Below are 26,381 nucleotides of genomic sequence, written 5' to 3'. Positions count from 1 at the left end.
GTAAGACATGAAATTCTGCAAGGAGAGTCAATCACGTGGGAAGGGTGAGGAGTTCAGTTTGGGATATATTTCGTTTGAAATGAATATTGTAGGGGCGCCTGGGTGGCTCAGTCGGTTGAGCATCCGACTTCGGCTCAGGTCATGATCTCGCTGTCTGGGAGTTCAAGCCCTGCGTCGGGCTGTGTGCTCACAGCTCGGAGCCTGGAGCCTGTTTCAGATTCTGTGTCTCCCTCTCTCTTTGCCCCTCCCCTACTCATGGGCTCTCTCTCTCTCTCTCTCTCTCTGTTAAAAATAAACATTAAAAAATTAAAAAAAAAAAGAAATGAATATTGTATATCCAAGTTGAGATATTGAATAATTAGTTGGCAATGTAAATCAGTCTGGAGTTAGGAAAAGAAGCCTGTGCTAGACCTGTAAATTGGCAGTGGACAGCAAAACAAAACAAAGCAAAAAAGCATTTAAAGTTCTTGGATTGGATGATATTTACAAGGGGATACATATTAATAGAGAGGAGATAAAATATATCAGAGTCCAATGCAAAGAGAAGCAACCAGTAAAGAAAAATGAGAATGGAGACAACTGAAGAAAGTGAATTAAGAAGAGAGAGTAATGAATTACGTGTATTAAGTTCTAATAATTGGTTGAATACTATGAGCACCAGGGGTTGATGTTATATTCAGATTATTGGCATCTTAAAGAACACAGTTTCACCAGGTGATATGATGTGAAAGCTTAGTTTAAAGTGGCTTTAGGTGAGAATTGGAGAAAAGGAATTAGAAAGACAAACTATACACAAATGTTTGAGGAGTCCAGCGAAGCAAAGAATGGATCAGTAGTTGAAAGGGGAGTAGAATCAGGAAGATAAGTGTGTATAGTAATAAGCAGAGCATGAAAAACTCATGATGTATACGTTATGTATTCATTATTGTTCTGTGGATCCTAGGCAGCATAATAGAGGAAAATGAAGAAGAGAACAAAAAAAAATATTCACTTGAAGAAAGGGATTACTTGGGAAATACCCCCATGGAATGTCCATGGGCATCCATGTTAATGGGTATACCTTACCCATTCTCTTAAGCCTGTTTTTTTTTTGTTTCATCTTCCCCATCTTTTTTGAACCCTTAGTGATATATTCCTATTCTAAATATCATATTTGAGCCATTATTAGTTCTATCATCAATTGCATTTGCTTCTGTGAGTCATTAAACTTGGCCTTCAACTAAGTCTTTTTTTTTAGTGTTTTTTTAAAAATTTTAATATATATTCATTTTTGAGAGAGAGAGACAGCACAAGTGGGGGAGAGGAAGAGAGAGGGACACAGAATCCGAAGCAGGCTCCAGTCTCTGGGCTGTCAGCACAGAGCCAGATGTGGGGCTTGAACTCACGAACTGAGAGATCATGACCTGAGCCAAAGCCCAAGGCTTAACCGACTGAGCCACTCAGGTGCCCCTACCTTCAACTAACACTTAACTTCACCCAGCATTTTCACACCAAGAGTACTGAACTAGGAACCGCTTGTTACTGCCATAGGCTGTCCTCTACAGGATCCATAATGCCTGGTTAAATCCTCCCAGGCTTCTACTGTGGGAGAGAAACTAGTCAAACCCTGAAAATAGGTACAATGAACTCTTTCAGGCTTTTCCATTCCTATTCTCATGGTATTTATTAATTATTTTGGTCATCATCGAAAATACCTTTTAAAACATATAATTAAGAAAATCGCATTTACTATTTGAAGTTTTCCTGAAAATCAAATAAAATATACACTAATCAACCTCTGGATTGTGGAAGAATATGTTTGTCTTCATATGCTGCCCTTATCAAATGTTTTGCGACCTGTGTTTTTTTTGTGGAGTATGCCTACAGCTGAGATAGTCACCTATTCTCCATTCCCCCTTTCTTGCTTTAGTAATAGAATATCTCAATAAGTTGGGCCCAAACTCTCTTTGCATATTCACTTCATTCTATGTCTCCGCTTAGAGAAAGATGTTGTCACATGCCCTACAAATTCTGACGAATAGGACGCAAACAGAAGTGATTCATGCTGTTACGAGATTGCATTCTTTGAGCTAAGGATTATTTTCAATGCTTCTCTTTTTCTCTTTATGCATTGGTTGCAGGGCAGACACTATCACAGAGCCAGATCAGTGATCTTGGCCCAGAAGTTGGAGCTCAAGATAGTCTGGCAGTACAATTAGATAGAAGGATCTGGGCTCTAATGACTGTAGTGATACTACCCGTCTAGATGGTCTACCCAGACTTCTTAGGTAAAGGAGACGTTAATTTTCTACTTTATTAAATTCACTAGTAATATGAGTCTCTTGGTGATGCTGCTGAACTGATAAAAGTGTGCCCTGTTGCCTCTACTTTATAATAATACTAAGAGATCACAAGGAATATTGAAGCTAAATAGATCTGGAATGTTCTCTAAGTCAGAAATTAAATACTTCTGCATAAGCGAGGACATTTTCCAAACCAGAAATTTTATATTTTCCAATTATCAGGAGAGGTTGCATGTTTTATAAATAATCATTTGCACCTGATAGTGAGTTAGAATAATGTTGGGGATTCATAGATTGCTGATTTACTGTATTAGAGATTAGGTGATTGGAGTCTGTGTATGGTTAAATCTGCAATAATCCTTTAGGTGTTTCAGATGATTAATACTGGAACTGGCTCAACATTTCACTCATTGCCTATGTATACTTGTCTACCAGGATGATAAAGCACTAATAGATTCTTATTACTATCCAGGGGCAAAATGTGTTTCTCTTAAGCATTTTTGTGACTATCCTAACATTTTACAATGAATGCCCAGGGCAAAATGAAAGAGTTGGACTATAATAGAGGTGAAGCAAAAAGTAAATGACAAGGCAGGGTGCAGATAGAAATTTTCTAGATAAAAATTATTCAATATAACTCTTTTCTTCTGGGTTATTAGAATCTTTCAAATTACTATTTTATAGAATCATAGGTGTTAAAGCTAAAAGGCATGTTGAATAATAATCTGTTGCAGAACCCCAGCTCCCAAGCAGGTGAGGCATTAATATCCTTGGTCCACACACTGTTTTATAGCATTTCCCAAGACCACAAAGTAGATAAGACAGAATTAGAACTAGATTTCTGGACTCCTGATGTATGAATTCTTGTAACTTCTTGATAAAGTGATGTAAAGTTAGATTTGGTGATTCACTTATTTTTTTATTCATTCATTTACTCAATTCACTTTCTTTTAAGGATCTAAGGATATGGGCAGGGCAACAGCTAAGGATCTAGGAAACGATGCTACTGTGTGGCCAGTGTAACAATGATATATATCAAAGCATTAGGGAAAACTTGGTACAAGCCAGGTCAATTTTAGAAGGTAATCAGTTAAATTTTTATAAGAAGGATAGGTCTGAGCTTATTATTAAGAATATTTGATGTTTTAGATGGGAGCGATAAAGGAGGACCTTCCATCCAGAAGTATCTTGTGCAGAGGAAAGGAACCATGAAAGACCACAGTGTGGTTGAAAATACGAGCAGCCTAATGTACATCAGACATTGAATGAACTGGTTCGAGGTGTTGAATGTGTCTCAGCGGGGAGAGTGTGTAGCCTAATTGTGAATTGCTTTGTAAGCCAGCTAAGAAATTTGAATTTGTATCTCCTGTAGGAAATAAAGAAGCAAAAAAGATTTCAAGTAAGAAAAAACATGATTAGTCTTTTTTTTTTTTTTTGAGATGACCCCTGTTATCTTCAGAGCTGAAGGTTAATTGAAATGAAGGAATACTTGGGGTATAAATAACATACCAAATTTAGACATAATACAAACATTTCCTGAGGTGGGACAGTGCTGATGGAAGGAAAAGGACAGGCTTGATAGGAATTTCTAAATTAGAATTTACAATTAAATATAGGGGCTAGAAATTGGGGCAATGGTGACATTAGTAGAGATTGAGGGTACGAGATGTGATTGAGATTGATTGAGAGGTGGTGAGAACACATTTGTCTCTGCTAAATATAGATTTCCAAAATTACTTAGTCTTTCTGAGGCTCAGTGTTTTTTTTTAAGCAAGCTGGCAATAAATATCTATCTCAAGGGATTATTAAACTAGATACTGGACATGAGATAAGTAACCATGAGCGCCAGCTAAGTGGTAGGCATGAAATAAAAGGTAGTTATGGATTATTTCTTATTTTATCATTGTTATTATTATGGCAGATTTAGAAATAAGCATCCTAGAGGAAGACGGACATAAAAATCTGAACCTTGGAAGAGAAGTCAGGGATATAGATGTCTATTTGGCAGTCATTACTGTAAAGGTGTAATTAAAAACACAAGATTAGATGTAATTCTAATAGACTTTTGTTCTTTCGTTGTTTAGTTGAAAAAGAAATTGAGTTTTATGAAATGTGAACATCCTAAGTTAAATGAACAAGCACAAGAGCCTGTTAGTTCTTAGCACTCAGTCTACAGGAAAAGTGGGGCTGCCGCGTTTGTGTCTATGCCTGAATAAATAAATTTCAGCCTTCAAAGCATTCTGTGAGTAATAAAGCAGGCTGGCTTTAGGCCAAAATTCAAAATATGCAAAGTTTGTCTTTAGATGCTGCCTTTTCAAATCCATGGCATGGAGTGGAGTGGAAGGGGTGGGTTTATAGAATGAGACTTGAAAAATCCCTAAGGGTTTTTAACTTTTAGGCATATCATAGCATATTCTCTTGTTTCCATCATATATTTTCATGAAAGTGAAATCAAGTGAAATGAATATTTGAAATTGAAGGAAAAAGGAAATCACAGAAGGGAAACAGTATTAGGTAAGCATATGGAAGTGCGTAGGAAACTTGACTTTTATAGGGATAGTAGATAGTGGTTATTGGTATATAAAACTCAAGTCATTTGTAGCAGCCACTGACAGAGTCATATCCTTTGCTGACAACAGGCTCAAGTCTCTGCTAAAACCTGAGATTCTGGTGAACTCAAGACATGATCTCCAAAGACAATGTTCCCAGATTATCTGAGATACATCCTTGCTTTCCATAATTGGGCACCGCAGACAGATGAATCTCTCCTTCTATTCTTAAAAGGAAAAATCACCACCATCATCAGAACTATCCTTATAATCATGGTCACGGACACAGTACACTTGAGTCAGACCCTCTTTCAGCTACATTTCAGTTATTAACTCATTTGGCTCAACAGCAACCTTGTGGGGTAGGCACTATCAACATCTCCATTTTACAGGTGAGACGCTCAAGGTTTAGAGAGTTCACAGAACCTCCCCAAGGTCACCTGGGAAAATTCCTTCATTTAGTTGGCTACCATTTCCAGGGACCAAAAGTATCTTATGGCTATTCTGACTCTCCAGGGCAAGTGATCTGTTTATCTACTGCAAGAGGCAGTGCCACGGAGTGGTTAAAAATGGTTGCTGAAGCCTCGAAAGACCTGTACGAGAAAACGGGTCATGCTCTGACTGGCTCTATGGCCTTGGCAAATATATATATAACCATTTTGAACTTGAATTTCTTGATCTGTAAAATGAAGATAAGGGTAAAGGAGAAAATGGAAGTATGTTAGGTCACTGCAGATTCCCCTATTTGGCCCTATTGGACATCCCCTAAATCTTGAAGTGCAAGAGTAGACAAGGGGGATGGCCCCAGTGCTTTTTTATAGCAAGAATTCCACTTACATGGTCAGCATAGAGAAACAGCTCAGTGAGTAGCAGAACTATTCTTGTAGATGACTGTCTACGTTCTCCCTGGGAACTAACATGGCAGTGAGCGCACAGCTCATGATTCTTTAAACTCATTAATGTCGCAGTCTATAAAAGCTGCCAAGACCACCGACCTTCAGGTGCATTTCTTTGGGAAATGATTCAGACAATGGGGAGACTTGTTCATTCACCAGCATTGTTATCTGGTTTATGTATCTTACTTCATTTATTGGATGACTTCCAAGAACATAAGCTTAAAATAATGAATAAAGTCTAAGTAAGTTTTTCACTCACACTGGGCTTTGAAAAAGCTCATGTATTCTAATCTAGTTCAGTAAATCAATAATTTAGGAGTCTACCTATCGGTACATATCAAAATTGCTGTAATATTTTAGAAGGGAAGGTACTTTAGAAGATTTTTCAGATTATATCATCTCTGCACCTGCCTAATTATCATATAATTAGAATGTCCCTTAGTTTCTATGAATAGTAAGCAACACTGTATTTGTTTTTACAGGTTAGGCTTAAAACTTTCTTGGTTTGAAACTCCACTCTGAAATTAAGGAACTGTAACTTTTTCAACACTCACCAGTACCCTAATTTATAACTGTAACTCACTGCTGCAATACCATAAAATTACGTTGAATTCAGTTGAGCATATCTTTTTCCCTCCTGCAAAATATATTTTTATTTATTTGCTTATTTTTCTTGTATTTTCTTGCTGAACTTGTGCTAATTGAGACAGATAGTATTTTTTAATGTTTATTTATTTTAGAGAGGGAGAGACAGAGCTCAGAGTGCAAGCAGGGGAGGGGCAGAAAGAGAAGGAGACCCAGAATCTGAAGCAGGCTCCAGGCTCTGAGCCATCTGCACAGAGAGACGCAGGGCTTGAAGTCACGCACTGCAAGATCATGTCCTGAGCCTAAATCGGAAGCTCAACAGACTGACCCTCCCAGGCGCCCCGAGACAGATAATATTATGATTTTTTTTTTGACATTCCATCTACAAAATGAGACTTCCACTTGACCACAGATTTGAAAACTCAAATATTTACCTCATCGTTTTGTATTTTCCCCATAAATTCCCTGAAATTGGTCAACATGTTGAGTTGGAGGAATTGAGAATAGGGTTAGAATATTTGCAAACACTAGAATAAATTAGAGAAACAATTCACAATCAAGATGAGGTAAACCAAATCAATTCGAAATGAATTTAAACACATTTTTACAAATATTATTAGATTGTGATTCTAAAAACTAACTGATATTCCATTAGTGGAATTATTGCATTTGTTAGTATTTTCACTAACTATTTTGGCAGATTTAAATCTCCTTCATGGACTACTTTAATCCTAATTGCAAATCTGCCTGGGTTATATATGAATTCAGTTTGTAAGCCTCAATCTCAGGAAAACTGCAACCTGGGCAAGAGCCTGGTGTGTGTGTGTGTGTGTGTGTGTGTGTGTGTGTGTGTGTGTGTCTTTGTTTGGATAAAAAGCTGTTTCCGGGTCATTCTAACCTGTTATCAATCTCATATAGAATATTCTTCCCATCTGCTCTAATATCTGCATATATCTTCTATATCTTAAGAGATTTGGAAACAAAGAGCCTGGGTTTTTCCTTGTAGAATGATTCACTGTAGGGAGAGGGAAGGTCTCATAACGACTCACCTACTAGCTTTTTATGCAGTCATTTACAAAATATCTGACATCTAGAGAGATAAGATAATTAATTAGTTCTCTCAATACTTTTTATTGAAGCATATTTTGTGTCAGATAATCTATTAGACATTGCCTTCAAGGAAATTAATGTGAGACTTGGATGATTACAGTTCAGCTTCTTTGACATAGTTTAATGCTTTGGAGATGTATTCATATTGTTGCATGTATCTTTTTTTATTTTCGAGTATTATTTTCTTGCATGAATATTACACAATTTTTTATTCATTTACTAGTTGAGGGACATTGGGTTGTTTCCAGTTTTTCTGATTATGAATAAAATGGCTATAAACGTTTGCACCCTTGTCTTTATGTGAATATGTGCTTTTCCTCTTTGGGATAAATTTCTCGGAATGAACTAACTACGGTAGCATGTGTGATAGCAAATGGTCTAAGATATCTCGATATACAAGAACCTGCCAAGTTTGTTTCCAAACTTACTGTGCCGTTGTGAATTTCTATCAGCAGGGTATGAAAGTCGCAATTTCTCCACGTGCTTGTGAGAAAACGGTGCTGACAGTCTTTTTAACGCCAGCTAATCTAGTCTGTGTAGAGTAGACCCTGTCATTTCAATTAGCATTGCGGTTGTGGTTAATAATGCTAAGCGTTTTTCATGTGCGTGTTTGTTACCTGTATAACTTCTTTCAGTGAAATGATGTTTATTTTATTTTTGTTCACTGTTGAAATTGGGCTGATGCCTTCGTTTTATTACATTTTAAAGGTTCTCTGTATGCTGGTTATAAGTTTTTCCAGAAAAAAATGTCATTTGCAAAATTTTTTTCCCAGCCTGAGCTTTATCTTTTATGGACTTGAATGTCTTTTAAGGAACAGAATTTCAAAATTATGATATAGTTGAATTCATCATGGTTTTCTTTTATGTTTCATGCTTTTCTTTTTATCATTCATAAAAATATTTGCTTATCTGGAGGTTATAAAGATTTTTCCTACTTTTTCTTCTGGAAGCTGTATAGTGAGCACTTACATTTAACTCTGTGGTCCATTTAAAATTAAGTTTTACATATGGTGCTAGGTAAAGTATTTGTTTACATATAGGTATAGCTATGTTTTCATTGTACTTTTTCTGTATGGTGTATCCAAGTTTTTTGCATCTCTGGTTTCTTGTCCATCATTAATTTTGGAAAATTCTTGTCCATAATAAGGTCTTCAAATATTTCTTCTTCTGTTTCCTCTCTCTTTACCTTTGGGGCTCCAAATGCATAGGTATTAGATACTTTTTTAAAAAAAAACTTGATTTGATTTATTTCAAGAGAGGAGAGCACACAGGAGACACAGAGAGAGAGGAGAGAGAGAGAATCCCAAGCAGGCTCCAAACCATGAGGACAGAGCCCAATGTGGGTACTGGATACTTTAATATTGTCCCACAACTCCTTTCTGTTCTATTTTGCTTTTGGTTTTCTTGCTTGTTTGTTTTGCTTTTATTTTTTTTCTTTGTGTTTTAGTTTGTGTAATATCTGATTTTCATTGTTCAAGTTCACTAGTTCTTTACCTAGTGGTTTTCATTCTGCAGAAGAGCCCATCAAAAGAATTCTTCATCTATGATATCATGGTTTTTTTTATTGGTAGTATATATAGCTGACTTTTAGAAAATAGTTTCCATCTGTGCTGTCAAATTTCTCATCTGTTCATGGACATTGTCCACCTTTTGCACTATAGCCTTTAAACAGTCATAATTATTTACAATCCCAGTTTAGTTGTTCCATCACTGGGGCCATTTCTGGTGCCAGTTCTGTGAATTCCTTTATGTCTTGACAGCCGTCAGCAGAACCACATCTAAACATGCGTTATTCTCTTTCTTGTGTCTTACGGTTTTTTACTTTATGCTCAACATCACGTGCGTAAGAACAATAGAACGTGAGGTATAATAGTTTTGCTTGGCAATGGACGCTCCCTTCTTCCCTCAGGCTGTTACTATGATGAATTGAACCAATCTAGACATTAGTTTGTCTGGTTTGGAGTCGTTTGTTGTTGTTGCTATAGCTATCTTCAGTGCTGCAGTGTTTAAATTCTTCCACCATTGGGCGGTGACTCTTATGTGCTTACTGGGGGGCTTGGAGAAACAGAGACTTTTTTTTCAGCGTCTCTGCCACTTCCTAAGTGTTCGGCACGCACCGCATTCTCATTGCTTCTGCTTTTCCCTCTTCTGATAAAAAAGCTCTGCCATATATTGTTGGTAGTATTGTTTTTATTTTGAAAGAGATCTTCTGTTTCATATTGCATTATCTCTTTTAATTTTTTGGTAATTAAAATAGTTCCTAGAATTCTCTCTTATTTCTATGTTTTGCTTTTTTTACCTGATACAATACTTCAGTAATCTCATCACCTACATATTTGAAAAACTACTATGGCTGCTCTTTAGAAGCCATGAGGCAGCTGTACATATGTTGGTTACTGTGAACTGAAAATAGCAAGTTGCAGGGCAGTGTGTATATTTCACTCTATATGAATGTGTGAACAACATTCATATATGTATTTATATATGCATAGACCATTTTAAGAATAGTGACTCTTGGAAGGGAAATCTGATCGGTGCAGATTTTAGAAGACTTACTTTTCACATCACACATTTTTATAGTTTACATGTCCTATCATGTGCAAATATTACCTACACAAAATTAGCTAAAAACAGTAATTTAAGCAGGACAAGTTAAATACTTCAACTAAGTCTATAGAAAGTGTGACTTAAATCATAATATTCCAGGGGTGCCTGGGTGGCTCAGTCAGTTAAGCTTCTGACTTCGGCTCGGGTCATGATCTCATAGTTCGTGTGTTCAAGCCCCACATTGGGCTCTGTGCTGACAGCTCAGAGCCTGGAGCCTGCTTCGGATTCTGTGTCTCCCTCTCTCGCTTCCCCTCCCTGCTTACACACACGCTTTCTCAAAAATAAATAAACATTAAAAAAGTAACCGTAACTGCATTCTATTGTCAATACTATACTGTATTCTATTCTACTGTATGTAGTGAATGATGTGTGTATATTTTCTCCTCTTGAAGGATATAATGGGTTGTTTCTTATTCGGGGTTATTACAGACAGAGCTCTCATAAATTGTCTTACTATGACATGTTTTGTTTGTTTCTTTTTGTTTATATAATTTGTTGTGGTTAGAGAATAGTTTTTTTAATATAGTTTTTAAAAATGGTGGATGAAGGGTATCAAATCATTATGAAATTTAAAAGCTTGTTGATACATTTGAAAGACTGATGTCACAGTTCTGTTTCTAAATGTCAACACTTATGCCCAAAACACATCATTGGCAACTATACTCATAATGAATATGTTTATCTGTCAATGTAAAATGTATGAAGGAATATCTAGTTTTCCAAGCCAAGGATTTCTTCTTTTGTGAAATGTCTAATCATGTTTTTCTGTCCATTTTTTTAATTAGGACATAGAAATTATGTATTTTATCTTTTGATTTGTAAACATTTTTTGCCCTCAATATACATCTTTTGTTGTATATGTATATATTTTCCATATTTGAGACTCATAGTTTTACTTACTTCATAATGTCCTCTTAGGAATAAATTTCTTAATTTTAGTTAGATTAATGTTTTAATGTTTTTTTTATTATTATTAGTGTTATTTTGTGTCTTGTTTAAGAAAGCCTTCCCTCTTTCAAGGCTATAAACTTATTCTCCTGTGTTGTCTTCTAGGAGTTTTATTGATTGCTTAAACTTTTTTTTAAGTTTATTTGTTGTTTTTTTTTCCTGAGAGAGAGAGAGACAGAGAAGGTGGGAAGAGGAGGGACAGAGACAAAGGGAGAACGAGAGAATCCCAGGCAGAGCCCCATGTGGGGCCTGAACCCATGAACTGCAAGATCATGACCTGAGCCACAACCAAGAGTAAGACACTTAACTGACTGAGTCACCCAGGCGCCCCCGGATTGTGTCTGAGCAGGTCCATCCATGTTTTTACAAATGGCAGGATTTCCTTCTTTGGGGGGATGGGGCTGAACAATATTATTTTACATATACTATATATATCACAACTTTTTATCTATTCATCCTTCATTGGACACTGAGGTTGTTTCCGTGTCTTGGCTACTGTAAACAATGCTGCTATGAATACGGGAATGCTATGTCCTTTAAAGATCATTTATTACTATTGGGGCTTTATCAAGATAAAAGTCTTCAGCACAGCAAAGAAAACAACCAGCAAAACTAAAAGGCAACTTTTGTGATGGGAGAAGATATTTGCAAATGAAATTCTGATAAAGGGTTAGTATCCAAAATCTGTAAAGAGCTCATCAAACTCAACACCTAAAAAGCAAACAATTCAGTTAAGAAATGGGCAGAAGACTGGGGCGCCTGGGGGGGCTCAGTCGGTTTAGTATCCGACTTCGGCTCAGGTCATGATCTTTCAGTTCACGGGTTCGAGCCCCACATCAGGCTCTGTACTGACAGCTCAGAGTCTGGAACCTGCTTCGGATTCAGTGTCTCCCTCTCTCTCTGCCCCTCCCCCCCTCTCTATCTCTCAAAAATAAATAAACATTAAAAAAATTTTCTTTAAAAAAATTTAAAAAAAAGAAATGGGCAGAAGACATGAATAGATATTTTACCAAAGAAGACATCCAGATGGCTAACAGACACGTGTCAAGATGCTCAACATCACTCATAACAGGGAACTATTTTGTTATTCTTAGAATAAAAATTGTATTTTTAAAGTGTACCACATGATGCTTGGATATACATATGTACAGTGAAATAATTAGTACAGTGAAGCTAATTAACATACTGTCTCCTTATTATCATTTTTTTCTGCGTGTGATGGTAACACCTGAGATCTACTTTCTTAAGAAATTTCCAGTATTTGGTAAGGTGTTATTGACTATAGTCACCGTGCTGTTCATTAGATGCCTAGACTTATCCATCCTATATAACTGCCACTTTGTTCCTTTTGATCAACATCTCCCCATTTTTCCCACCTCGCCACCCCTCGTAACCACTTTTCACTCTTGCCTCAAAGTATTTGACCTTTTATAGATTCCACAAGATTCCGCAAATAAGTGTTTGGCTTATTTCATTTTGCATAATGTCCTCCAAGTTCATCCATGTTGTTGCAAATGGCAGAAACTCTGTCTTGTTTTAAGGCTGAATAGTGCTCTATTGTGTATACATAGCACATTTCTATGCATTTTCATGTGTGATGCACTCTGCTCTATCCCCTCTTATTCACCAAGTAGACTCCAGCTTATACCTTAGACTCAACTGAAGTATCATCTCCTGTAGGAAAATTCCCTTTATCTCATAGGTAAAGCTTGACACCGCTTTTCTATCATATTTTACGTGGTAAAAATACAATATTAATATTTTGTTTTTATTATTTATTTACCTGCAAAAGTTACCTTCAGTTATATCAGCGGTCAGCATTTTTTTTTCTATAAAAGGCCAGGGAGTAAATATTTCAGGCTTTGTGGGCCATGTAATTTCTGTCACAACTACTCAACTTTCACAGTAGTGTAACTAATAAGCCACAAGCAATAAATGGCCATAAACAATATGTAAAAGAACATTCATGGCTGTGTTCAGGTTGAACTTTATTTATGAAAATGGGCAGCCCGTTGGATTCGGCCTCTCGGCCATAGTTGGACAACTTTTGAGTTAGAACGCTAGGATTTACTTGTGAGGCTTGCTACAAATGTACCCGATGAGGTACTTGCATTTACTGTATCTTAATAAAGATAGAGTCCTTAAGAGTCTCTTATGTTTTGGCTCCCTCCCTCTCTAGCCTTTTTTTTTTTCCCCTGAGCACTGGGTGTTGTATGGAAACCAATTTGACAATAAATTTCACATTAAAAAATAAATAAATAAAGATAGAGTCCAGTCGGTTAAGTTGACCTTGACTTCCCATTGAAGACCCTTTGTCTTCAAGTGGCTGTTTCTGATCACGACAATGGATTCTGGAATACCATAGAACTAGAGCATGATAAATTCTATGAATAATTATGTGTACTATAACAAAAATTAGGCACAGCACGTTTTGTTATGAGATCGTTCAGAAAATGGCTGTGAAAGGAATCTGTCAAGAAACCCACATCCCCGGGGCCCCTGGGTGGCTCAGTCGGTTGAGCGTCTGACTTCGGCTCAGGTCATGATCTTGTGGTTCATGAGTTCAGGCCCCGTGCCGGGCTCTATGCGGACAAGCTCAGAGCCTGGAGTCTGCTTTGGATTCTGTGTCTCCCTCTCTCTCTGCCCTCCCTTGCTCATGCTCGGTCTCTCTTGCTGTAGAAAATGAAATAAAAAATTAAAAAGGAAAAAAAGAAGCGTACATCCCCATTATATGTGAGCCTCCCTGTGTGCATATTGTAAGGTACCAGATGGGTGCTTCACGGTGCTTATTCAGAGTACCACTTTACCCAATCTGCCTCACAGATTGTGTTCTGAGAGGTTCTTCACTCTTAAGAGTGTTACAATTTGTGAAAGAACAACGTAAGGACAAAAATTCACGCACACTCAAAAAATGGCATTAGCTTTATTTTCATGTCTATGATTTTAGTTTATAAAAATAATGGGATAAGTTTACCGTCGACATAGTTTGTTTTTTCCCAATGATACCTGCACAGGGTATCATTTTATGATTTTTACGATCGCAGTAAGTTATTCTGGGGTCTTGTGTCAACAATAATCTTTCTAGCCTTCAGGTAGTTATAATTCTGTCTTTGACCTAAAAACTGGGACAGGAGCAATACAGAAAACATTAAAGCATGCCATGTAAAGCCTACAGTAACAGATTGCTTTATTTTAAAGATTAAGAACCTTACAATCAAATATTGGTTTCATTTAAGTACAATAAAGTAGAAGATAGTGAGAGTTTGAATTGTATAAGAGCATGCATCTCCCAAGATCTTTGAAAATGACCTAATAAAGGTTAAACTAATACGGCAATCACGTGAAGACCGCTATTAAGTTGAAATGAGAGAATATTAGTGTTTACTCTATTTCGATAAATAGAAAGCCCCAGAGGTATTTTCTATTCTAAATTTAAATTACTTTTACTCCCAAGGTTTTCATGAGGGACGTTAAAGTTAAGATGAAGTGGACCAGTAATCACAAGGATTTCTCGTGTTCAGCAGGTGTGTGCACGTGCGTGTTTTCAGCTCATTTACGGCTTATTTGGAATAGGTATTTTTTACCCTTGCCTGAGATGGGGTCTGTAAGCTTTGGCTAGTTCCCCATTGCAACGGTAGCAAATTTCGACAAACTGAACAATTTAAACACAACAAATTTCCTATCTTACAGTTCTGGTGGTCAGAAACTTGGTGTGGCTCCCGTAAGCCCAAAATGGGGAGCCCAGAGTGTTTTCTCAGGAGGTTCCAAGGAAGAGTTAGTTTCTGTGCTTATTTGAGATGTTAGTAGAATTTTGTTCTTTGTGGCCACAGAACAGAGGTCCCTAACAGAGGTTGTTGGCTCTCTCTCAGCCGAGAGCCATTCCCAGCTTCTAGAAGCCACCACAGTGCCTTGGCTCAGCGTCGCCTCTCTGCATCTTCAAAGCAGACAAGGCGATAGAGTTCCTGTCAAGGTGCCTCTCTCTGCTACTCCCCCACCTTCTGCTTTTAAGAACTCATGTGATTACATTGGGGCCACTTGGGTAATTTCCATATCTTAAGTTCAATGGATTGGCGAACTTCATCCCACCTGCAGCCTTAACTCCCTTTTGTTTTGTAACATGACATATTCACAGTTTCCAGGATCAGGATGTGGACATCATCTTTTTAACCTACTACATCTGGCAATTCCCAATATCAGTAGCAGCAATAGTCAATCCAGATACTGACCACAAAACTTTGGGATGATGATGATGATGATGATGATGATGACGATGATGATGATATTGGTCACATTTTGTACTTTTGGCTTAAAATTCTCATAACAAGTTGATAAGGAACCAGAGATGCAGCAGAAACCTACACAAGGTATCGGATATGGAGACTGACTATATGAGTCGTGGTCAAAGTTCATTGCAATTTTATCAACTGTGCCATAGGTGCTTCTAATTTCTACGATTTAAAGGAAATAATGTTTATAGCTAATAATTTCTAGAACTATGATAGCTGCTGAACGTGAAGAAAGCTTTTTTTTGTGATTTTTGTTTTGTTTTGTTTTGTTTTCGTTTCAGAGTAAAAGTTACATTGCAATACACATGTGGATACTGGAGAGTATTTCTTAGTTAATGATGCAAGGCTTTGGTGCAACCACCCAAGAAGGTCTGCCTGAAAATCTCTTGTTCTGTGACAAATTCTCAAGGATGGTTGCCCACAGTACTATCTTACTGAATGTTTGAAAGTATAGATTTGATTTCCATTTTATCTTTGGATAGCTCATTTTTGCATCCCTATAGAATACATTTATAACATTTTGTGTTGGTCGTGTTCCTCTACCCTGAATCTCGGGAGTAGTTAATTATTCGTTAACAGTTCCTTACATGTTTTCTTGGTTTTATATCTTCAGGCGAAATTTTTGCTACCTCAGTGTTTTGATAGTAGCATGGATCAAGAATATGCTGAATGCATGAGCCAAAGGGACTTTATCTTTCATTAAACCTGAACACTGATCAGATCGTTTGTTTTGCGTTGTGTTTATTTTGGAGTATTACATTTAGGAAAGAGTAACACTCGAGAGTAAGTATGTCCAAAGGGGAATGAACAATGGAGTTAGTAGGTCTGGCAATTATATTTTGAAAAAGGTTGGTTGCAAGTACAAGTGTTTTGTCTTGGAAAAAAAATTGGTGACACGTTATTTTTCTCTATTTCATTGGCTTTGTTATTGAATGTTGATGCTTCTATTGTTAAAGTATTTTTATTATATCATAATGACACATTGATATTGTAACATTATTAAAATTGTGGAAAACCGCTCTCCAAAACACTGAAGACATATAGGTTTTGCCATTTAGCAATATGCTTAGAAAGGCCTTTCACACATCACAAATATTTAAGTACCTACACTGTACGAGAATATTCTAGGCACACAGGACTCAATGGTTTACTAAGAAAAGGAACAAAACGGATAAGAAAATTGTATAATGCATGTACTAGAGCCTAATTGCCCCTCAATATTTATTTCATTGTCTGGGAGTGTATCTGTCAATGATAGTCTATATTTTCCAGCTTCGAAGGCAGCGATATGGGGTCATGTGCCTAAATTCTTATCAATGAACTATGGGTGAAATATTTGCACAAACCTTTGGCAGCCAATGTTAAAGGAAATCTCCTGAAGGGTTGCCCTTCCCAGCAATGAGAGACTAGCCAATTTAGCACAAACCTGCTCAGTGTGAGCAACTGAAATAGCAGAATAAAATATATAATAAAGAGTATCTATTTAAAGACATTGGAGGAGTTTCAAGGCCAAGAGTATGGATAAAAGAGAATTCTAGGGAGATGAACCCCATGTTTGATGCCAATTTTACCCGCTAGATCTTCTACCATTTAAAAGCATCATGGGGCACCTGGGTGGATCAGTTGGTTAAGCCTCCGACTTTGGCTCAGGTCATGATCTCACAGTTCGTGAGTTCAAGCCCTGCATCAGGCTCTGTGCTGACAGCTCAGAGCCTGGAGCCTGCTTCAGATTCTGTGCCTCCCTCTCTCTCTTTCCCTCCCCTACTCATGCTCTGTCCCTCTCTCTTAAAAATAAATAAACATTAAAAAAAATTAAAAGCATCATGTCTGAGGGGCTCCCAGGTGGTTCTATCAGTTAAATGTGTCACTCTTGGTGTCAGCTCAGGTCATGATCTCATGGTTTGTGAGTTCGAGCCCTGCGTTGGGCTCTGCATGGACAGTGCGGAGTTTGCTTGGGAGTCTATCTCCCTTTCTCTCTACCACTCCCGGGCTCCTTCTCTCTCAAAATAAATAAATAAACTTAAAAATAAAATAATCACGTCTGAGGGACTAGCTGAAAGCAGCAGGAAAAAGACGAGGTACTAAACCGAACTCAGTAATTTTACAAGGAAAAGGTAACAACCATAGGAGTTTATAGCTTGATAAGAAAAAAATCTGATAAGAAGAAACTTATAGCTTCATCAGAAAAAAAAATCTGTGCTTCCAGTTGTGACCCTACAGGGCTATCTCATGGGATGCACCAGAAAAAGCAAAACCACATTCTAAGAACCGAAGCCTTGTTTCTTATCAGCTTCATTTCTTTTTTTTTTTTTTTTTTTTGGGACAGAGAGAGACAGAGCATGAACGGGGGAGGGGCAGAGAGAGAGGGAGACACAGAATCAGAAACAGGCTCCAGGCTCCGAGCCATCAGCCCAGAGCCCGACGCGGGGCTCGAACTCACGGACCGCGAGATCGTGACCTGGCTGAAGTCGGACGCTTAACCGACTGCGCCACCCAGGCGCCCCATCAGCTTCATTTCTGAATTAATTAAATTCATCTGTTCCTAGCAGTATCGTCTGCAAAAATGAAATTACACCCCATCTGGGGGACAATAACATCATCCAGAGCCTCCAAGGAGTCTATTTTTTTCATAAAATGGGGTTATCTCTCAATTAAACCTAAGTAGGCATTAAAATAAAATAGAAATACAGAAGAAAAAAATCCATAATGAAATAGAAGTGTAGAGGACCCTTACATTTGGAGTTATCAGTAATCATTTAAAACCACTATATTTAATATATCCAAGGCATTAAATGGCATGATGGAGACTTTCACCAGAGAAATTAAAAATATAAAATATCAGATATGATTTCTATAATGGAAAAGAAAATTAATAGTTCAAGGATGGTTTCAATAATAGATCAGGCACATTTGAAGAGAAAATGAGTAAATTGGAAAAAAGATCAGAAGAAAATACTCAGATTAATGCATGGAAGACAAAAAAAGATATAAATTTTAAAAAGAATAATAGATGGGACAGGGTTTAAAATCGAAATCGCACGTTACCAGAGTCCTTAAGTAGTAAACAAAAATGGTGGAAGATGCAGTATTTGAAGATATAGCCCATAAAGCCTATTAAGCATTATTGATCGATAATCTTGGTCTGAAGTCTTTCTAGGGCCTCTGTTGTTTCAGCTGTTACCTGTTCCGCACAACTTCTCTGCCTGGAATCATCCAATTGGCTTCTCTGAAAGGCCATCCTCCTGAGAAGGAATTTAGTGAATTAAGTTTGTTTTCCAGACCACATAAATCTTTTTCTAATTTTTGTTTGTTTATTCTGTAATTTTCTCAGAGAGACATATAACTGTGTATTACTATCTCCATGTTACTATTGGACCATGACTGGTTCTTTTAGCTCTTTGGTAAACATGTGGAGGCTGTTTAGACCACCCAGGTGTCGGGAATGCAGGCTTGACCTCAAGAGGCTGATTTGCAAGGACCACCTTATAATTACAATGTCTCCAGGAAGTTGTTTTTCTGGCTCAGCAACAACTCAGTTTTCTTTGTAACTGCCTGAGGAACTTACCTGGGGTTCAACCAAACACTGAAGGACTCATCTCCTGATCTTCAACAACAACAACAACAACAACAACAACAGCAACAACTACTACATCTTTGGGAAAAGGTACTTTGTTTTAATTTCTGTCCTATTTGCCTCATAAAGCCATCAAACCTAAAGTTTAATTGTGTCTGGTTCAAGGTTAAAATGGCGTTGGTACTCCTTGTACTTCTGTGGGTTCTGGTTTTCTCACGGATTTTTGACTGGCTAATGCCTTCTTATCCTTTCTGAATTTTGATATATTAAGATTTATATTAAATATTGATCCAGGATATTAAAATCTTCCCTTTCCCAAATGAACTATCAACTCCAAAAATAGGAATTTTTCTCACAGCTTTATTACTTTCTTCTCTTAAATGTTTTTTTTTTTTTTTTTTTAGTTTTATGCTTGAAGTTCTTTGTAAAAAAAATTTTTTTCAAGGCAGTTCCAGGTTTACAACAAAATTGAGATAAAGGTACAAGATTTCCCATATACCCTTTGTTGCTCCCTGGGGCCTCCCCCATTACCAACATCATTCACAGGAATGATGTTTTTTACCAAGGATAAGCCTACATTGACAAACCATAATGGCCCAAGTCCATAGATCAACGTTGCGTTCATTCATGTAGATTGCGTAGATTCACGGCAAAATTAATGGGTAAGTACAGAAATTTCCTGTACTCTCTCTGCCCCCACAGATGCATGTAGCTCCCTTATTATCAACCCCCCCTCAACAGAGTGCTACATTTGTTACAGTTGATGAACCTACATTGGTGGCTGGTGTACATTATGGGTTTGGACAAAAACACAGTAAGCGTATACATCGTCATGGTATTATACAGAGGATTTTCACTGCCCTAAAATTCTCTGTGCTTTGCCAATTCATCTCTTCCCCCAAGCACGCTATGAAGGCGCACAGGTGAGTCCTGTCTTTCTACAAGTTGAGCTGTATTCGGTCATAAAACGAGGCGAACATGAAGCAGATTCAGGTTTCCAAACCCAATGACCTTTCACCACCTGCTTAACGTGGCTTCTTACGTATCACACAAAGCGGAGCACGAGACAAGTCCTGCAACAAATGAGATGAAAGAGGGTAGGCAGTTAAGGGACCAGATGCGAAGTCAGTCAGTCTGGGAGCATGCAGTTCGAGATAAGGCCTCAGTCCGGTCGGGGTCACTTCTCCGCACCTCTTGCTTATTATGTCCAGATAGTGAAGGATCTCTGTTCTGCTCAGAGATCAACTGGGCAGAGCCTTTGGGAACAGCAGCTGCCTCTTTGAAGTGCTCAGAAAGAGGGGTCAGTGTCTGAAGGGTCTGACAGTTTGCTGCAAAAAATCCTCCCTTTTTAAGGGGATTTAATCAGTCGTGAGCCTTTGCAGACTCCCTCTGCGTCTGCTGGCTGTCCGTTCTGAGTGCGTCATCAGCTGGGTCTGGTCTTAGCCACAGTGCCCTTCGCTGCTTGGTCATTGCTTGACGTGAGTGACTCCATCTTGATCTGTACATGGTCGTCATAGTTTTGTCCTTTTCAGAATGTCACATGGTTGGGATAAGATGGTGTGTAGGCTTTTCAGACTGGATTCTCCTACTTAGTGATAAGCATTTAGGGTTCTTGTGTGCCTTCTTGCAGCTTGATGGCTCATTTCTTTTTAGTACCGGGTAATAATGTTCCACTGCCTGAATGTACCATGATTTATTTGCTCCTCTATGGAAGGGCATCTTGACTGCTTTCGGGTTTCTCCACTGTAAAACTGTTCTTTGTACTACCTTTCCAGGCTATATTCTTGGGAGGGAAATCCCTGGACAAAACCTCATGTAAGGAATTGGGGAGTGTTTCTCCTTGGCGGTGTCAAGTTTACTGATGGTTTCGATGTTTAAAATTTCCCTTTGATTCTTGATTAGAGTTCCCTCTTCTGCCCTTACATTACCCGTGTATTCTTGTATATTGTCTCTTCTTTCATTTAGAGCTCTTAACATGAATCATAGTTATTTGGACAGTTTTTTTTAATGTTTATTTGAGAGAGAGAGAGATTGAGGGACAAAAAGTGAATGGGGGAGGGGCAGAGAGAGAAGGAGACACAGAAGCCGAAGCAGGCTCCAGGCTCTGAGCTGTCAGCACAGAGGCTGACACGGGGCTCGAACTCATGAACTGCAAAATCATGACCTGAGCCGAAGTCGGACGCTTAACCGATGGAGCCACCCAGACACCACGATCATAGGTATTTTAAATTCTGTCTGACAATTCCAGCATCTGTGTCATCTATCGAGTCCGGTTATAATAATTTTTTTTTCAGACTGTACTTTTTCTTGCCTTTGGCATGGCTTCATTTGTTGTCAAAACCTAGACATTAGGTATCAGGTAATAGAAACTGAAGTAAATTGGGCCTCCGTGCGAGAGTTTATATGAATCCGGCCAGGAGTCAGGCTGTGTTTAACGTTTGCTGTGGCTCTTGGTGCCCGAAGCTCCAAATTCCTCTTGTACCCCCTTTTTTCTCTGTTGCTTTGGGCCTCCCTAAGCACCCCTCAGACAGTCTGCATCTTGCACCTCCTTCAGCTATAAAACACTTGCCGTGCTGGTGTGTCAGTAGGGTGTGGGAGAGCGGGAACATTCTATACTTAATTTTTCAATTAAACCTTAGTATTTCATGGGGCTTGTGTTGGTGGGATATACTTTTCAAAATCTTATTTTGGTGGTGTTTGGGGAGGGGGGCGGCCCTCCATGCCTTAAGTAAGACAAGAAAGCTAAAGGAGGCTAGTGTGAGAGGGAGAGGAAGAAGGTTCTTCCCTCAAGTGGGATAAGGTTCTGGTAAATTCTTTTCTCCCAAGCTTAAAACTCTGTTATGGAGGATGTTCTGGGAATATTTCAAACATTTTCCTTTCCCTCTGTCCGAACCACAAGAAGTCTTTCTTGGTTCTTCACCATGAGAAACTGGTCAGGGCCCTGTAGATACAAATCCAGGAAGGTTAGGGGGCCCCTAAGACTGCAGTTCTAGGAATTTCTCACGTTCATGCTGGTCCACACTCAGACCCCAGCAATGCATCGAAATTGTCATTTACATGTTCCCACCAGTTTTTGGTTCCAGCCGCTTCTGTTTCAGGGACACAGATCTCTGTTGCGATTCGCTGGATTCATCTGCCTTTTTTATTTTTTAGATTTTTTTCAAAAAAAAATTGTTTTCATTTATTCTTGAGCGTGCAAGAGAGAGAGAGAGAGAGAGAGAGACAGAGAGCATGTGAGTGGGTGAGCAGGAGAAGGGCAGGGAGAGAGAGGGAGAGAGAGCATCCTAAGCAGGCTCCATAGTCAGCGTAGAGCCCGATGAGGGACTTGAACCCACGAACCGTGAGACCATGACCTGAGCCGAAATCAAGGGTTGGACACTTGACCGACTGAGCCACCCAGGTGCCCCATGTGTCTTTTTAAATTTCAGTGCCACTTTGCCTTGTGACCTCAGTTTTCTGAGGCGACCAAGAACAATCAATGATTGCTTTTCGCACATCAGAATTGTAACCAGAAGTTCTCATCACTGGAATTTTAAGGGATTAGTTTAACATGTTTATTTTTTTTTAATTTTTTTTAACGTTTTATTTATTTTTGAGAAAGAGAGAGAGCGTGAACAGGGGAGGGGCAGAGAGAGAGGGAGACACAGAATCGGAAGCAGGCTCCAGGCTGTGAGCCATCAGCCCAGAGCCCGATGTGGGGCTCGAACTCACGGACCGCGAGATCGTGACCTGAGCTGAAGTCGGCCGCTTAACTGACTGAGCCACCCAGGCGCCCCAACATGTTTATTTTTTGATAAAACAGTACATTTACATGGCCAAGTGTTTACATTAAAACAAGTGTAAAAAGAAATGCGTCGTAAGATGCCCTCACTTCTTTATTACTCGTGTATTTAATTTGTATAATTCCTTATAGGAAACTATTGTTACTGTTTACCCTTCTGGATATTTTTATACCAGTACAGCTTTATATTCTATTCCCTCTTTACAAACAGAAACACTTGTAAAATATATTTTCACTTGGATGTTACACTTAAGGTGCTGCTAATTCCAAAGCAATTTATTCCAAGTTGATCTTCATTTTTATTTAAGTAGCATTCCGTAATATGGATACGCCTGACATTTGTAAACAGTTGGTTATTGGCATACATTTGTTTCCAAACTTTTGCTATTATAAAAGTTCTTAAATGAATAATCTTGTGCACAGGACATTTTCCATATGCAGAATGATATCTGTGGGACAAATTCCTAGAAGTGAAATAGCTGGAGAAAACCATACATTCATTGCAATTTTTGAGAAATATTGACATAAGGGTTGAACAATTTACACTATCTCCATTAATGTATAAATTTCTTTCTGAACTGCTTTACCAATGTAACGTGTGATTCAAATTTTATATTTTTGCCAGTGTGATTGGGGAAAATTGTATCTAAGTGCAGCTTGAATTTGCATCTATCTTATTTAAAAATCATTTAATATCGTTAAAACCACTTTTATACCACTTACCCAGTTTTTAATTTGGCTCTTTCTCTTTTTTTTTTCTCACTGATATTCATGAAATTTGGAATTTTCACTATGTGATATGAATTGCAAATATTACCACGCAGTTTATCAGTTCTCTTTCATCTTTGTGTGTGTGTGTGTGTGTGTGTGTGTGTGTGTATTTTGTATGCAGAAATATTTTAAGATGTATTGATTTAACTTTTTTTTTTTTAACATTTATTTATTTTTGAGACAGAGAGAGACAGAGCATGAACGGGGGAGGGTCAGAGAGAGGGAGACACAGAATCGGAAACAGGCTCCAGGCTCTGAGCTGTCAGCACAGAGCCCGATGCGGGGCTCGAACTCACGGACCGCGAGATCATGACCTGAGCCGAAGTCGGCCGCTTAACCGACTGAGCCACCCAGGCGCCCCTGATTTAACTTTTTAAAACAGTGTAGGACTTCTGGACTTTGTGGCATGGTGAGATAACTCTATTTAACAATGAAGTGATAACATAATTCTCTCATCTTTCATTATTTAAGTCACTGATATATTTGGAGTTTATCCAAGTGTAGAGTTTGCAGATACAGAGGTATAGATTGAATTCGTTTTTCTAGATTTCTTTCCCTTTGTCCCAGTATCATTTACTAAAGATTCTGTCTTTTCCCCACTGACTTAAAGATGTAAAATGCCACCTATGTCATATATAAAGTCTACTTCTGGATTTTTCAATTCATTGATAGTATATACATTCATGAAATAATACCATAATGTTTTAATGACAAGATTTATGGTATGTTTTAATATATGATAGGAGAATCCCTCCTTATTACTCTTGTGTTTTAGAATCTTCCTGGATATTTACATATTACCTTTAAAATCACCTTTTATAATCTTAGGAAATGTTCAATTATTAAGATTTTATTAAATATATTGTGGGTGCCTGGGTGGCTCAGTCGGTTAAGCATCTGATTCTTGATTTTTGGCTCAGGCCATGGTCTTGGGGTTTGTGAGTTCGAGCCCTTGCATGGGGCTCTATGCTGACAGTGCGGAGCCTGCTTGGGATTCTCTCTCTCTCTGACTCTCTTTCTGTTCCTCCCCCACTTGTGCACTCTCTCTCAAAATAAATTTTTAAAAAACTTAAAAAATTAAAAGATTTTATTAAATGTATCATTTAAATTGGGAAAACTGGCACTAAATTTAATGTTAAAAGTTGAAGTTATAGGTTCCTGGGTGGCCCAGTCAGTTAAGCATCCAACTCTTAATTTCAGCTCAGGTCATGATCCCAGGGTTGTGTTAAGCCCTGTGTCTGGCTCCAAGTTCAGCATGGAGATTCTCTCCCTTTCTCCCTCCCTATCCCTCTCTCCTCTGTTCCCCTCCCCGCTGCACCTCTCCTTTCCCCTGCTCACCCTCTCTCTCTCTAAAATAAAAAAAAAAAGTTGGGGCATGTGGGTGGCTCAGTCAGTTAAGCCTCCAACTTCGGCTCAGGTCATGGCCTCACGGTTTGTGGGTTTGAGCCCCGTGTTAGGTTCTGTGCTGATAGCTCAGAACCTGAAGCCTGCTTCAGATTCTTTGTCTCCCTCTCTCTTTGCCCCTCCCCTGCTTATGCTCTCTCTCTCTCTCTCTCTCTCAAAATAAATAAACATTAAAAAATTTTTAAAAATAAGCTGCATTTAAAAACATAGTTTTTCTTATTTGTCAAAAAATCAGTGTGTGCTGATGTTATTCTTATATAAGCCCTATATACTTCTTATTTACCATATCCCTGAATAATATCTTTCATTGTATCTCCTAATTTATCAATAACCTACATATTAAGTGATTTATTCTCTGTTATTATTGTATCATATAATCTAACCAAATTATTTATTCTGTAGAGTAGCTTTTAGGTATATTGTGGAGTTTTCCAGGCATATGATGGGGTCCCCCCCACACAAAAAGAATATTTTACTTTTACTCTTCCCCATTTTTAGAATTTTGTCTTTATGACTATCATTACGTTTTCCTCTTTGATAGTGTTGCCTTGTACTTGCACTAAAAATTTAAATAGTTATGTGGTGTAACATATTTTCTTATTTTTTGTTTCTTTTTGTCCTTGTTAAAAGTATCATTTCTCTTTTAAATATAATGCTGGCTTTTGGTGTAACAGGTCAAGGAAGTTTTTTTATCAATTCTGTGGTACTAGTATATCTTTTCAGCGTACGTGTAGTCATACACTTTAAAAAATCTTTTTTAAGTTTATTTATTTATTTTGAGGGAGAGAGAGAATCCCAGGCAGTCTCCGCACAGCACAGAGCCCGACGCGGGGCTCAAACCCACGAACTGTGAGACCAAGGCCTGAGTGGAAGTCGGATGCTTAACCAGCTGAGCCACCCAGGTCCCCCAGTCACATGACTTCTTAAAATTTAATTATATTAAGCAATTCCCTAAAAACTGAACTGTCCTCTCATTGCTAGAATTAACTCTATTTGGGAATAAACCGTCATTTAAAACTTTTCCTAGGTTGTATTCGCTGATGCTTTATTTAGTTATATTGCTTTCATACACATCTGAGGATTTTCTTGGTTTTATTTGTGAGCAATATTTTCATGATTCAGTATCCTTGTTATGCTCAGTATACAAGCATCAGAAGATCATCTTTCCCGGTTTATGTTTTTAAATGGTTAAATAGAACTTCTCAACGTAATATCATGAAAAAGTTGGAAAATGTAAGGCGTCATTATATTATAACCACATAAGTTCCATAATTAATATTCTAGATTTTCTTTACAAACTCATACGTGTGCAGGTACACAGCTGTTCTTTGGATGCCTTTTGAAGTAAGTCTCAGGTGTCATTCAGTTAAGCATTACTATTCATAATGGCTAGCAGTATTGTTTAAGTACAACTGACATGTAATTAATTCCATGTATTTAAAACGTAGAATTTAATAACATCATCACTACAGTTAAGATGACATAACAATCAAAAATAAAAAGGAATCCTGCCTCTTCAGCACCCCTCCCTCCCCTCCTTCCTCAGGCAAACACTGATCTCCTTTTTGTCATTGTATTAGTCTCCATT

This window comes from Panthera uncia, chromosome A2, assembly GCF_023721935.1.
Source record: "Panthera uncia isolate 11264 chromosome A2, Puncia_PCG_1.0, whole genome shotgun sequence".
NCBI lineage: Eukaryota > Metazoa > Chordata > Mammalia > Carnivora > Felidae > Panthera > Panthera uncia.
Note: the sequence above shows the minus strand (reverse complement) of the source record.